This window comes from Bombina bombina, chromosome 2, assembly GCF_027579735.1.
Source record: "Bombina bombina isolate aBomBom1 chromosome 2, aBomBom1.pri, whole genome shotgun sequence".
In the NCBI taxonomy this organism is placed as follows: domain Eukaryota; kingdom Metazoa; phylum Chordata; class Amphibia; order Anura; family Bombinatoridae; genus Bombina; species Bombina bombina.
Window position 1 is genome coordinate 885,324,424 of NC_069500.1, and position 13,945 is coordinate 885,338,368.

Genomic DNA, 13,945 nt, shown 5'->3' on the forward strand with positions numbered 1-13,945 from the left:
GATTGTTGTTTTTTCTTGACTGGAGTCCAGGACAGGTTGACTGAGAATGCACTGGCTGGCAAGGTCAATTTGCTAACCTGTCAAAACAACTCAACAATGGATTATTTTGTTTTTACATATTGTGAAAGAAAAACAGACTTGGAGAGTTGGAGCCTATATTGTACCACACAGCAAAATAATAGTAATACAGAGCGCCGTTGTTCTATAAAAAATAGTTACCTTGTAGAGATTTAATCTCAACAAGGTAGCTATTTGCTACAAAACACCGGCTCTCAATCACAAATTCCATTCAAGCACTGTACTATATGGGCGTGACTATAACTTGGAACATTTCATTGGACATAGATCATGTGACCTTTACGATCCACGTATATAAAGCCAATCACATTCACGTTTCCGCAAGGTTTACTATCGTTGCTAGGGACGCAAAACATAGCAACCAAAATATGGAGCTCAATATAGATTTGGATGTGGAAAAATTAAAAGTGGAGGTTGATGATGAAGAAGATGATAATGGCGGCGCCGCGTTGGATGCCATAGTTGCCCAGTATAACACGTATGAGGAGTTCTTGGACTCTCAAATAACCGCTGTGGACATGTACTTCCTGGAGGTATGTCGTTGCCATGGAGACCGTTCGTGGTAGTTCACCTGCAGCGGCAGAAAACTTTCATTTGCCTTGACAAATGTAAAGTACCTATTGCTAACTCTTTCGCTGCTGCACTTTTGTTGAGGGGCATATGCAGCAAATGATCGTTGAATACTTACAAACCACTCTTTATTAGCAAAAGCATTAGTTTGATTGATGCACATTATATATATCATGTAATTATATATTTTGCTGGAGCATTTTGCTTTTTAACTTAATACCCTTAGTGCTTGATTACATTAGATGGTAAACTTTATGAATTGGTAGTGACAACAAATACCTCAAAGACTGTGAAGAATTTTGTTGTCACAAAGTTTGCAACTACATTGCAATTTAGCTTAAAACTAAAATGCATTAGCAAAGTATTTTTTTTTTTTTTAACACTAGAATGTCTTGTATATTTAAAGTCATAGTCTAGTCAAAATTAAACTTTCATGATTCAGATAGAGCATGCAACTTTCTAATTTACTCCTATTATCAATTTTCTTCATTCTCTTGGTATCTTTATTTGAAAAAGCAATAATGTAAGCTTAGGAGCCGGCCCATATTTGGTTCAGCACTTGGGTAGCGCTTGCTAATTGGTGGCTACATTTAGGTGTGTGTGTTGTATGAGAGTCTGTATTTACCTTTTACAACACTTTTTAAGTTGACTACAATCAGGAATAAAATAGACACACATTTTAGTCACTTTGCCAAACATTTCAGCTATCATGTAGTATATTACTTGTGACATTTTCTGACCAATCACAAAAATAGGGTTGTAAAAGTGTGTAGTATCATGGTCTGGGGGGGGGGGGGTATAGAAGTTTTAATAATTGACCTATGGACAGGCTTCCAGGTAATCATCCATGTTTACAATAATCATGTTGGCATGTAGATATTATCCATGAACCGGAAACCGCAAAATATCTACTTGACATATGAGCTGTTGTTTGTCTGTATTTGACATTGACCTTATAAATACTGGTGCTGTTGTGTTAAGATGTACACAAGTATTCCATTTTGCTATTGTTGATTACAATTCTGTGTTTTATTTTTTTTTTTTATATATAAATATCAACATTTAGAAAGAATACATCCCAGTTCATGAGGTCTGCTGTCTTTCATAAGAAGCTATAGAAAAACTTATAAATGATTTATCAACAACAACAAAAACATGGACTTTAACCCCTTAAGGACACAGCTTCAGTTTGCTCAATAGTTCCATGACAAAGTTATTCTGTCATTGGTCATTAAGGAATTAATGGTGATTTTTTTTTTGTTTGTTCCCCCCCCCCCCCCCCAAAGGGTTCTGATTATCCTTATGTACTTAAAGGACCATAAAAATGGAAATATTACACGCTCTAATTCATTAGAGATTATTGTATTAAGACTATCAACCCTGCACTACTGTATGTTTTTAACCCCCACAAAGGGATTTTAACACACAGTAGTAGTACCACTCGGGACCCGCAGAGCACTGCTTGTCCCGTGTGGAAATGTCCAGTGATACGATCAGCGAAACTACTTCCACATCTGTGTTTTTATTGTATGCTTTTTCTAACTCATGAAACTAAATTTTTAATTCCATGTTTAGATTTTTAAGCTGTGTTGATACAATACCATAATTTCTTTGTACAAGTAAATAGTTTCAGTACATCTTTAAATTTTCCATTTGAATATTGAAAGTAACATTTTACATTAGCATTTAAATGTTTGAAAGTATTTAAAAAAAAAACCTATATACATTGATTGAAAGATTTCAAGTCATATCTATATTATTAGCAAATCATTTTGAATTAGTCATAAAACCACTAATTTATCCACATTATACTAAAAAGAAAAACACAAAGGTATATTTTTCTCCTATATTTTCACACCCAAGTAACCTATTAGGTAATGAGTTTTTATGTTTGACAAAATAAGTCAATGCAGGTTTGTAGAATGTTTTAATGTATAAAAAATAAAACATAGAAACACACTTTACTGTTTTTATAGTGAGAAGTTGTTACAGGCTTTTTACTAAAGCATTGCTATTTCAACATTGCCATCATGTGGCCAATATTAGTCATAACAAATATACTTTGTGTAGATACTATAGGTAAATTGATTAGGCAATCTGTACTTATGTATTTATTGATATAAAACACAAAAAGTAAACAAGGAGGATCACACTAGCAGCAAAGCGTTAAAACTCACAGCATACAGATACTCCAAATAGCCAATAGAGACCGATATCTTAGTCCGATACTGAATGGACAAACTTTCAGACAGAACTTCCCTCTTCACCTGTCACACCGCAAACGAACAACCCCTTATATTCAGCTTTCAGCGTTTACCTTGAATCTGTGATGCGCTGCTGTATATTCTCCTGGGGCGGCTTACATTCGGTCTGGCAGAGGTGGCGACCACAGAGTAAGTGCGACCGTCAACCTCAATCCTTTCACCGGTAATCCCAAACGCGGGTGCAGGGCTTACTTCCGGAAGTGACGTCAGGTCACCGGTCTCCGTAACCGTTCCGTTATCCTCTGGCTGTATTGGTGGGTATGATGGCAAATGCTCAAACCAGCTTACCAGGACCTAAGAATAAGGGCTCCTCACAACCCTTTAAAAATTGCAGAAATAGAAAAAAGGAAACGGTCCCAAAAAGGTAAGCTAAAAACGAATACTTTATTGTTCCATTTAAAACAGGCGTAGAATATAGAAAAACATTTTAAAAATGTGATGGAAAAGGGTCTAACGCGTTTCGGCTAGCTGTTGCCGTATTCATAGACCATATCCTATGACCACAAACTTAGTTGTTATATAGATCTATAGTTAATTAGTTAATTAATTCTACCTGCTGGACTTAACTCCTTACACGCTAACTGCTGGAATGTGGATAAGGCCAAATTATTAAGAGGTTATATCAGACAGCTATCATACATATTTCAGGAACAAAAACAACTTTTAAATTTGTATGTTCATAATTAAACTGAAAAAATAAACCTGTGTTCAAAATATTGCAAAAATATTCCTATGTATAGGTAATTAAGCAAACAAATTGTTTCACATATGTATACAGAGCTTAGGGATAGAGAGACCTAAAAATCAGTACAAAATATATCATCACAAATAAATTCAGTATATTAATAATATATTTAAAGAATCAAGACATTAAGTTCAAATTATCTACATATAATAAATATATAGACAATTTGTCAAATATTTATGAAACCTATCTTGAAACATTCTATCAAAAATATATACAATTAAACAACAACATAAATTGTCTGAATATCTGGATATGATTCTAATGACTTTATTACTCCCAAAAATTTACAAGGTCATATTCAGAATTATACCCCATGGGGACCTGTGTCTTCAATTTAAATATCCAATAGACCTCTTGTCTACCTAGAATTTGTGATCTATCTCCTCCTCGACTTGGGGTTTTAACAGCTTCAATGATGTTCCAGCTGAAAGATTTAACAGATTGATTATGCTCAAAAATAAAGTGTCTGCTCAATTCTGAGCAGGGTACCTTATTTCTTATATCTCCTAGATGTTCTCTAATACGTGTTCTCACATCACGCGTCGTGAGACCCACGTATTGACCCTTACAAAGTGTACATTCAGCTAAGTAAATCACATAACAAGAACTGCAGTTGACACATCCCTGTACATTAAAGCTTTCTCCTGTCACATGTGATGTAAAGGTACTTGTCACATTGTGGTACTCACATGCTTTGCAGCGACTACTGCCGCATTTAAAGCTGCCACTGTGTTTTAACCATGAGCTATCATCTCTATTCCTTTTAGTTTTAAGCATGCTGGGCGATAGCACATTAGCCAATGTGCTATTCTTAGAATAAACAAATTTACAGCCATCACTTATAATATCCTTCAATATATCGTCTCCATATAAAATGGGAAGATTTTTTTTTATAATACCACAAATGTCATTATATTGATTAGAATATTTAGTGATAAATATAGGTCTTGTGTCCACTTTCTGAACTTTTTTATTTTGTAGTAGATCTTTTCTCTTATAGTTATCAACCTCTTTTTTGATTCTCAAAACTTCCGTTTTCTGATAACCTCTTTCTGTCAGACGCTCAACTAAATGTTCACTTTCCCTTGCATAGTCTGTTTCCTTAGAGCAATTTCTTTTTACTCGCATCATCTGACCTTTTATGATGCCTTTAAATACATGTCTGGGATGACTACTGGTGGCATATAATAGGGCATTACCAGCAATAGGTTTTCGATATAAGGTAGTGTTTACACAGCTATGGACAATTTCTCCCTTTAATACAATATCCAGAAAGTTGATTTCCTCTCTATTCCACTCTATGGTGAATTTTAAACCCATATGGTTAGTGTTAAGATAGTTCACAAACCTATCTGCCCCAATCTCATCACCTTCCCATATAAATATAAGGTCATCAATGAACCTTTTATATTGAATTATATGCCTGCTAAAAGGGTTGTTGTCACTATAGATATATGTTTCCTCAAGCCATCCCATTACCAGGTTCGCATACGAGGGTGCAAAACGTGCCCCCATAGCCGTCCCTTGTTGTTGCACAAAGTAATCATTTTCAAAAAGAAAACTATTGTGCTGAAGCAAAAATTCTATTACCTTCAGCACATATAGTTTAAAATCATCATTCATTTTGGTGTCTCTATCCAGATAGTATTGTACAGCTTGCAGGCCTATAGTGTGTGGAATGGATGAATATAATGAAATGGCATCTATAGTCAACCGACTATATTTTTCATACCACTCATGTTCTCCAAAAATATTTAGGACATGAGTGGTGTCTCTTGTATAGCTGCTCAATCCAAGAACATAAGGCTGTAGTATATCATCCACCCATTCTGATAGGTGTTCCAATAGGGAACCATTACCGGACACAATCGGTCTTCCCTTTATATCGTTTAATCCTTTATGTGTCTTGGGTAGATGATAGAACACAGCTGTTCTTGGATGTTCTATATACAAATAATCAAAGGTAGACTTGTCAATGAAGCCATATCTCCTGCCTTCATTGAGAAGTTTAAGCAGTTGTCTTTGAAAATCAAAACGTGGATTAAAGGAGACCTTCTTGTAGACATTAGTGTCTTCCAATTGCCTCTTAGCTTCTCCTATATACCACGTTTTGTCACAGACAACAACACTACTGCCTTTATCAGCTCTCTTAATAACAATGTTCTCATTTTGTTCAAGGGCTCTTAGTGCATCTCTTTCCCTTTTAGTGAGGTTATTAGTAGTGTGTGTCTTAAATTCATTTAACATGGTCAAATCCTCAACCACTCTTTTCTGAAACAACTCCAGTTGCTTACCCCTAGATTGTAGGGGATAAAAGCTAGATTTACATTTATAACCATCATTTTTATTTTTATTTAATGGATTCTCATCTTCTGTGAGACTTTCTCCTTCCATTAACAATTGCTCTAGATCTTTATATGCACAAACATCTTGAAAACTCATGCTACTGGCTGCATTGCTAGCCATAGTATTAGCATGGGTTCCAACAGTCTCTCTATTTTCTTTCTCTTTGTAAAAATGTTTTTTTAGGGTTAGTGACCTTACAAATTTGTTTATATCCAAAATTGTCTGAAAGAGACCGAAATCTTTTGATGGACAGAAACTGAGCCCATAACTTAAAACTCTTTCTTCGGTCTCACTTAGACAGTACTTGGATATATTTATCACTGTGTTTAAACATATTTGCGATTGTGTTTGTTTTCCCTCAGAGTGTATCTTTCTTGTTTCTTCTCTATTTTTCTTTGATCTTTTAGAATCGTTTGCTGACCCCCTCCTTTTATGGTCTTGGGGTCCCCTTGAAAATCCACTATCTGCTTTTTATCTTTTGGTCTGGTACTATGTTCTTTTGAATTTGATTGCACATTCTCTACATTAGTGCTAGCAATTTGTGTTTCTATATTGGTTAATGCTTCCTGTTCTCCAGCATCAAAATCTTCTGATCTGGTTTCCCAGTCAGAAGCTGAGCTACCATCTGAGATAGAGAAATCAGTGCCTGAAGCAGAACCTTCCTCATCTGTGTATTCTTGTCTATCCATGGCAAAACTAACCTTCTTTCTATTTTGCCTATTTCTCTTATGATGTGATTTACCTAAGTCAATAGCATCACTCTTATTCTGATTTGTCTTATCATCAGAGGATTGTATCTTATTCACACTATTCTGTGCAGTACGCATAACTCTCCTAAACTTTCTACGCCATATATAAACAGTTTTATTAGCATAGTCTTTACTATCTCTTTGGTACTTCACATATTTAGTGTTCATAATACTCTGCTTAGTAGCTTCTATAGTCTCCTGGAGTATGGTGTCAAACTTAGCATATTTTCCATCATCCTGGTATTTATACATTTCATTTTGCAAAGCACAGATCTCATCCTTTAACTTCTGTAATTGAGCAGATTTATGTTTAATCAGAAGTCCCATTAACCTAATGGAGCACTCAGTCAAAATGTCATTCCATTCCATAATAAATTCCTGATTATCTGTTTCAAATGTAGGGAACTTTTGCAGCCTAAGACCGCGTGGTATCATCCCTTTATTAATATATTTTGTCAATGTCCAGTTATCCATACGTAGTCTTAATTCTTTTAACTTATAGTCCTCCAGCATGCCAAACAAATCCCCAAGTTTAGCTTTCTTAATGCAGACTTTGGAAAGATCTTCTAATTCAATATTGTCTAAGTCCCAATCATCCTCTGTACATAGTGAATAATAATGTTTATCAGTTATAGCCTCCATTTCAGCACAGCGATTAGGAAAAAAGTCACTTAAATAAATTTATATAAATCAATATACAGGTTTGAGCCGATATGTACCATTTATCTCAATTTTATTTGAAAAATGCCATCATATCTGCAACTTTATCCAATGAGTAATTCGACTACTGCAACGTGTGTATGAGGAACAAAAACACAAAAAGTAAACAAGGAGGATCACACTAGCAGCAAAGCGTTAAAACTCACAGCATACAGATACTCCAAATAGCCAATAGAGACCGATATCTTAGTCCGATACTGAATGGACAAACTTTCAGACAGAACTTCCCTCTTCACCTGCCACACCGCAAACGAACAACCCCTTATATTCAACTTTCAGCGTTTACCTTGAATCTGTGATGCGCTGCTGTATATTCTCCTGGGGCGGCTTACATTCGGTCTGGCAGAGGTGGCGACCACAGAGTAAGTGCGACCGTCAACCTCAATCCTTTCACCGGTAATCCCAAACGCGGGTGCAGGGCTTACTTCCGGAAGTGACGTCAGGTCACCGGTCTCCGTAACCGTTCCATTATCCTCTGGCTGTATTGGTGGGTATGATGGCAAATGCTCAAACCAGCTTACCAGGACCTAAGAATAAGGGCTCCTCACAACCCTTAAAAATTTTTTTAAGGGTTGTGAGGAGCCCTTATTCTTAGGTCCTGGTAAGCTGGTTTGAGCATTTGCCATCATACCCACCAATACAGCCAGAGGATAACGGAACGGTTACGGAGACCGGTGACCTGACGTCACTTCCGGAAGTAAGCCCTGCACCCGCGTTTGGGATTACCGGTGAAAGGATTGAGGTTGACGGTCGCACTTACTCTGTGGTCGCCACCTCTGCCAGACCGAATGTAAGCCGCCCCAGGAGAATATACAGCAGCGCATCACAGATTCAAGGTAAACGCTGAAAGTTGAATATAAGGGGTTGTTCGTTTGCGGTGTGGCAGGTGAAGAGGGAAGTTCTGTCTGAAAGTTTGTCCATTCAGTATCGGACTAAGATATCGGTCTCTATTGGCTATTTGGAGTATCTGTATGCTGTGAGTTTTAACGCTTTGCTGCTAGTGTGATCCTCCTTGTTTACTTTTTGTGTTTTTGTTCCTCATACACACGTTGCAGTAGTCGAATTACTCATTGGATAAAGTTGCAGATATGATGGCATTTTTCAAATAAAATTGAGATAAATGGTACATATCGGCTCAAACCTGTATATTGATTTATATAAATTTATTTAAGTGACTTTTTTCCTAATCGCTGTGCTGAAATGGAGGCTATAACTGATAAACATTATTATTCACTATGTACAGAGGATGATTGGGACTTAGACAATATTGAATTAGAAGATCTTTCCAAAGTCTGCATTAAGAAAGCTAAACTTGGGGATTTGTTTGGCATGCTGGAGGACTATAAGTTAAAAGAATTAAGACTACGTATGGATAACTGGACATTGACAAAATATATTAATAAAGGGATGATACCACGCGGTCTTAGGCTGCAAAAGTTCCCTACATTTGAAACAGATAATCAGGAATTTATTATGGAATGGAATGACATTTTGACTGAGTGCTCCATTAGGTTAATGGGACTTCTGATTAAACATAAATCTGCTCAATTACAGAAGTTAAAGGATGAGATCTGTGCTTTGCAAAATGAAATGTATAAATACCAGGATGATGGAAAATATGCTAAGTTTGACACCATACTCCAGGAGACTATAGAAGCTACTAAGCAGAGTATTATGAACACTAAATATGTGAAGTACCAAAGAGATAGTAAAGACTATGCTAATAAAACTGTTTATATATGGCGTAGAAAGTTTAGGAGAGTTATGCGTACTGCACAGAATAGTGTGAATAAGATACAATCCTCTGATGATAAGACAAATCAGACTAAGAGTGATGCTATTGACTTAGGTAAATCACATCATAAGAGAAATAGGCGAAATAGAAAGAAGGTTAGTTTTGCCATGGATAGACAAGAATACACAGATGAGGAAGGTTCTGCTTCAGGCACTGATTTCTCTATCTCAGATGGTAGCTCAGCTTCTGACTGGGAAACCAGATCAGAAGATTTTGATGCTGGAGAACAGGAAGCATTAACCAATATAGAAACACAAATTGCTAGCACTAATGTAGAGAATGTGCAATCAAATTCAAAAGAACATAGTACCAGACCAAAAGATAAAAAGCAGATAGTGGATTTTCAAGGGGACCCCAAGACCATAAAAGGAGGGGGTCAGCAAACGATTCTAAAAGATCAAAGAAAAATAAAGAAACAAGAAAGATACACTCTGAGGGAAAACAAACACAATCGCAAATATGTTTAAACACAGTGATAAATATATCCAAGTACTGTCTAAGTGAGACCGAAGAAAGAGTTTTAAGTTATGGGCTCAGTTTCTTTCCATCAAAAGATTTCGGTCTCTTTCAGACAATTTTGGATATAAACAAATTTGTAAGGTCACTAACCCTAAAAAAACATTTTTACAAAGAGAAAGAAAATAGAGAGACTGTTGGAACCCATGCTAATACTATGGCTAGCAATGCAGCCAGTAGCATGAGTTTTCAAGATGTTTGTGCATATAAAGATCTAGAGCAATTGTTAATGGAAGGAGAAAGTCTCACAGAAGATGAGAATCCATTAAATAAAAATAAAAATGATGGTTATAAATGTAAATCTAGCTTTTATCCCCTACAATCTAGGGGTAAGCAACTGGAGTTGTTTCAGAAAAGAGTGGTTGAGGATTTGACCATGTTAAATGAATTTAAGACACACACTACTAATAACCTCACTAAAAGGGAAAGAGATGCACTAAGAGCCCTTGAACAAAATGAGAACATTGTTATTAAGAGAGCTGATAAAGGCAGTAGTGTTGTTGTCTGTGACAAAACGTGGTATATAGGAGAAGCTAAGAGGCAATTGGAAGACACTAATGTCTACAAGAAGGTCTCCTTTAATCCACGTTTTGATTTTCAAAGACAACTGCTTAAACTTCTCAATGAAGGCAGGAGATATGGCTTCATTGACAAGTCTACCTTTGATTATTTGTATATAGAACATCCAAGAACAGCTGTGTTCTATCATCTACCCAAGACACATAAAGGATTAAACGATATAAAGGGAAGACCGATTGTGTCCGGTAATGGTTCCCTATTGGAACACCTATCAGAATGGGTGGATGATATACTACAGCCTTATGTTCTTGGATTGAGCAGCTATACAAGAGACACCACTCATGTCCTAAATATTTTTGGAGAACATGAGTGGTATGAAAAATATAGTCGGTTGACTATAGATGCCATTTCATTATATTCATCCATTCCACACACTATAGGCCTGCAAGCTGTACAATACTATCTGGATAGAGACACCAAAATGAATGATGATTTTAAACTATATGTGCTGAAGGTAATAGAATTTTTGCTTCAGCACAATAGTTTTCTTTTTGAAAATGATTACTTTGTGCAACAACAAGGGACGGCTATGGGGGCACGTTTTGCACCCTCGTATGCGAACCTGGTAATGGGATGGCTTGAGGAAACATATATCTATAGTGACAACAACCCTTTTAGCAGGCATATAATTCAATATAAAAGGTTCATTGATGACCTTATATTGATATGGGAAGGTGATGAGATTGGGGCAGATAGGTTTGTGAACTATCTTAACACTAACCATATGGGTTTAAAATTCACCATAGAGTGGAATAGAGAGGAAATCAACTTTCTGGATATTGTATTAAAGGGAGAAATTGTCCATAGCTGTGTAAACACTACCTTATATCGAAAACCTATTGCTGGTAATGCCCTATTATATGCCACCAGTAGTCATCCCAGACATGTATTTAAAGGCATCATAAAAGGTCAGATGATGCGAGTAAAAAGAAATTGCTCTAAGGAAACAGACTATGCAAGGGAAAGTGAACATTTAGTTGAGCGTCTGACAGAAAGAGGTTATCAGAAAACGGAAGTTTTGAGAATCAAAAAAGAGGTTGATAACTATAAGAGAAAAGATCTATTACAAAATAAAAAAGTTCAGAAAGTGGACACAAGACCTATATTTATCACTAAATATTCTAATCAATATAATGACATTTGTGGTATTATAAAAAAATATCTTCCCATTTTATATGGAGACGATATATTGAAGGATATTATAAGTGATGGCTGTATATTTGTTTATTCTAAGAATAGCACATTGGCTAATGTGCTATCGCCCAGCATGCTTAAAACTAAAAGGAATAGAGATGATAGCTCATGGTTAAAACACAGTGGCAGCTTTAAATGCGGCAGTAGTCGCTGCAAAGCATGTGAGTACCACAATGTGACAAGTACCTTTACATCACATGTGACAGGAGAAAGCTTTAATGTACAGGGATGTGTCAACTGCAGTTCTTATGTGATTTACTTAGCTGAATGTACACTTTGTAAGGGTCAATACGTGGGTCTCACGACGCGTGATGTGAGAACACGTATTAGAGAACATCTAGGAGATATAAGAAATAAGGTACCCTGCTCAGAATTGAGCAGACACTTTATTTTTGAGCATAATCAATCTGTTAAATCTTTCAGCTGGAACATCATTGAAGCTGTTAAAACCCCAAGTCGAGGAGGAGATAGATCACAAATTCTAGGTAGACAAGAGGTCTATTGGATATTTAAATTGAAGACACAGGTCCCCATGGGGTATAATTCTGAATATGACCTTGTAAATTTTTGGGAGTAATAAAGTCATTAGAATCATATCCAGATATTCAGACAATTTATGTTGTTGTTTAATTGTATATATTTTTGATAGAATGTTTCAAGATAGGTTTCATAAATATTTGACAAATTGTCTATATATTTATTATATGTAGATAATTTGAACTTAATGTCTTGATTCTTTAAATATATTATTAATATACTGAATTTATTTGTGATGATATATTTTGTACTGATTTTTAGGTCTCTCTATCCCTAAGCTCTGTATACATATGTGAAACAATTTGTTTGCTTAATTACCTATACATAGGAATATTTTTGCAATATTTTGAACACAGGTTTATTTTTTCAGTTTAATTATGAACATACAAATTTAAAAGTTGTTTTTGTTCCTGAATTATTTCAATGTTAATTTATAAATAAGTCCTAATATGTATGATAGCTGTCTGATATAACCTCTTAATAATTTGGCCTTATCCACATTCCAGCAGTTAGCGTGTAAGGAGTTAAGTCCAGCAGGTAGAATTAACTAATTAACTATAGATCTATATAACAACTAAGTTTGTGGTCATAGGATATGGTCTATGAATACGGCAACAGCTAGCCGAAACGCGTTAGACCCTTTTCCATCACATTTTTAAAATGTTTTTCTATATTCTACGCCTGTTTTAAATGGAACAATAAAGTATTCGTTTTTAGCTTACCATTTTGGGACCGTTTCCTTTTTTCTATTTCTTGATATAAAACAGGCACCCCTTTTTTTTTTTTTTTTTTTCTTCGAGAGACTAATCATGTTTTCATTAAGAGTTTTAATAAACAAACGTTGCTTAAAAAAGCACAGGTCTGCTGAAACAAAAAAATAATCGAAATCTTAAAATTTGGTTTTCAACAGCCTTTTTTATTTTCTTAATTTGTGGGAATTATGGATTGTGCATTTACCTCTTTATATACAAAAGGGGGATTGTGACGAATCAGGGTTATCCAACCCTGCGCCAGTCACTTATTTGGCACAGAAAGGGTTATCAGACCCCTTCTACTCTCACTAATATGTCACAATCTAGCCACACCAGACAAGCTTGTGATTTAGTTCAGTGGGTGCAAGGGTTAACAACACTCTCCAGTCTGTACTAGACGTAAAAGAAATGCCCCAAACTCCCCTTTAATGCCACCCACACTAAACTAACTACAATATCTAAGCTGCCACCACTTATAATTTATTAAAGGGAAAAATCCTAAGAAAAAACCCAGACTTACACATTAACTCTCTGAATACAATTTAGCAGAAAATCACCTAAATTATACAGTTCTAATATTCCAGTCTCATTCAGTAACGTGGTTCAATTATTAGACAAAGGCCAACACTTAATAAAAGAATTATTTATTATGCCAAAAATATTATGCACAATGCATTATTAATAAAGTTGTTACAAATACAATTACACACAGCAAACTGGTTAAAATAAAATGAAGAAAATAACAGACCTAATACTTTCCTAGCTTATAAATCTGCCCCCAGGGAGATGGGCAAGAGAAAATGGTCACTCACGCTGTGGAAGCCTCCCTTGTAGAATGAACAACCTTATAGTTAAAAAATAAGATTCTTATACCTATTTTGCAGAGATCAAGTTGCCTGACCACACCATGCTGTGCGAGCTAAGAAACCCCCCCCCCTGTCTTTATGACCTTCAATAAACTAAGTTTTTGCATGAAATTATAGAACCCATTATAATTTCTGCTAGGTAAATCTATTTTCAGATATACTGACCGTCAGTCTCTTCCTTACATTGTGAGCAACGGTTTGATACATGACAGGGTTGTCATGCTTCCCTTA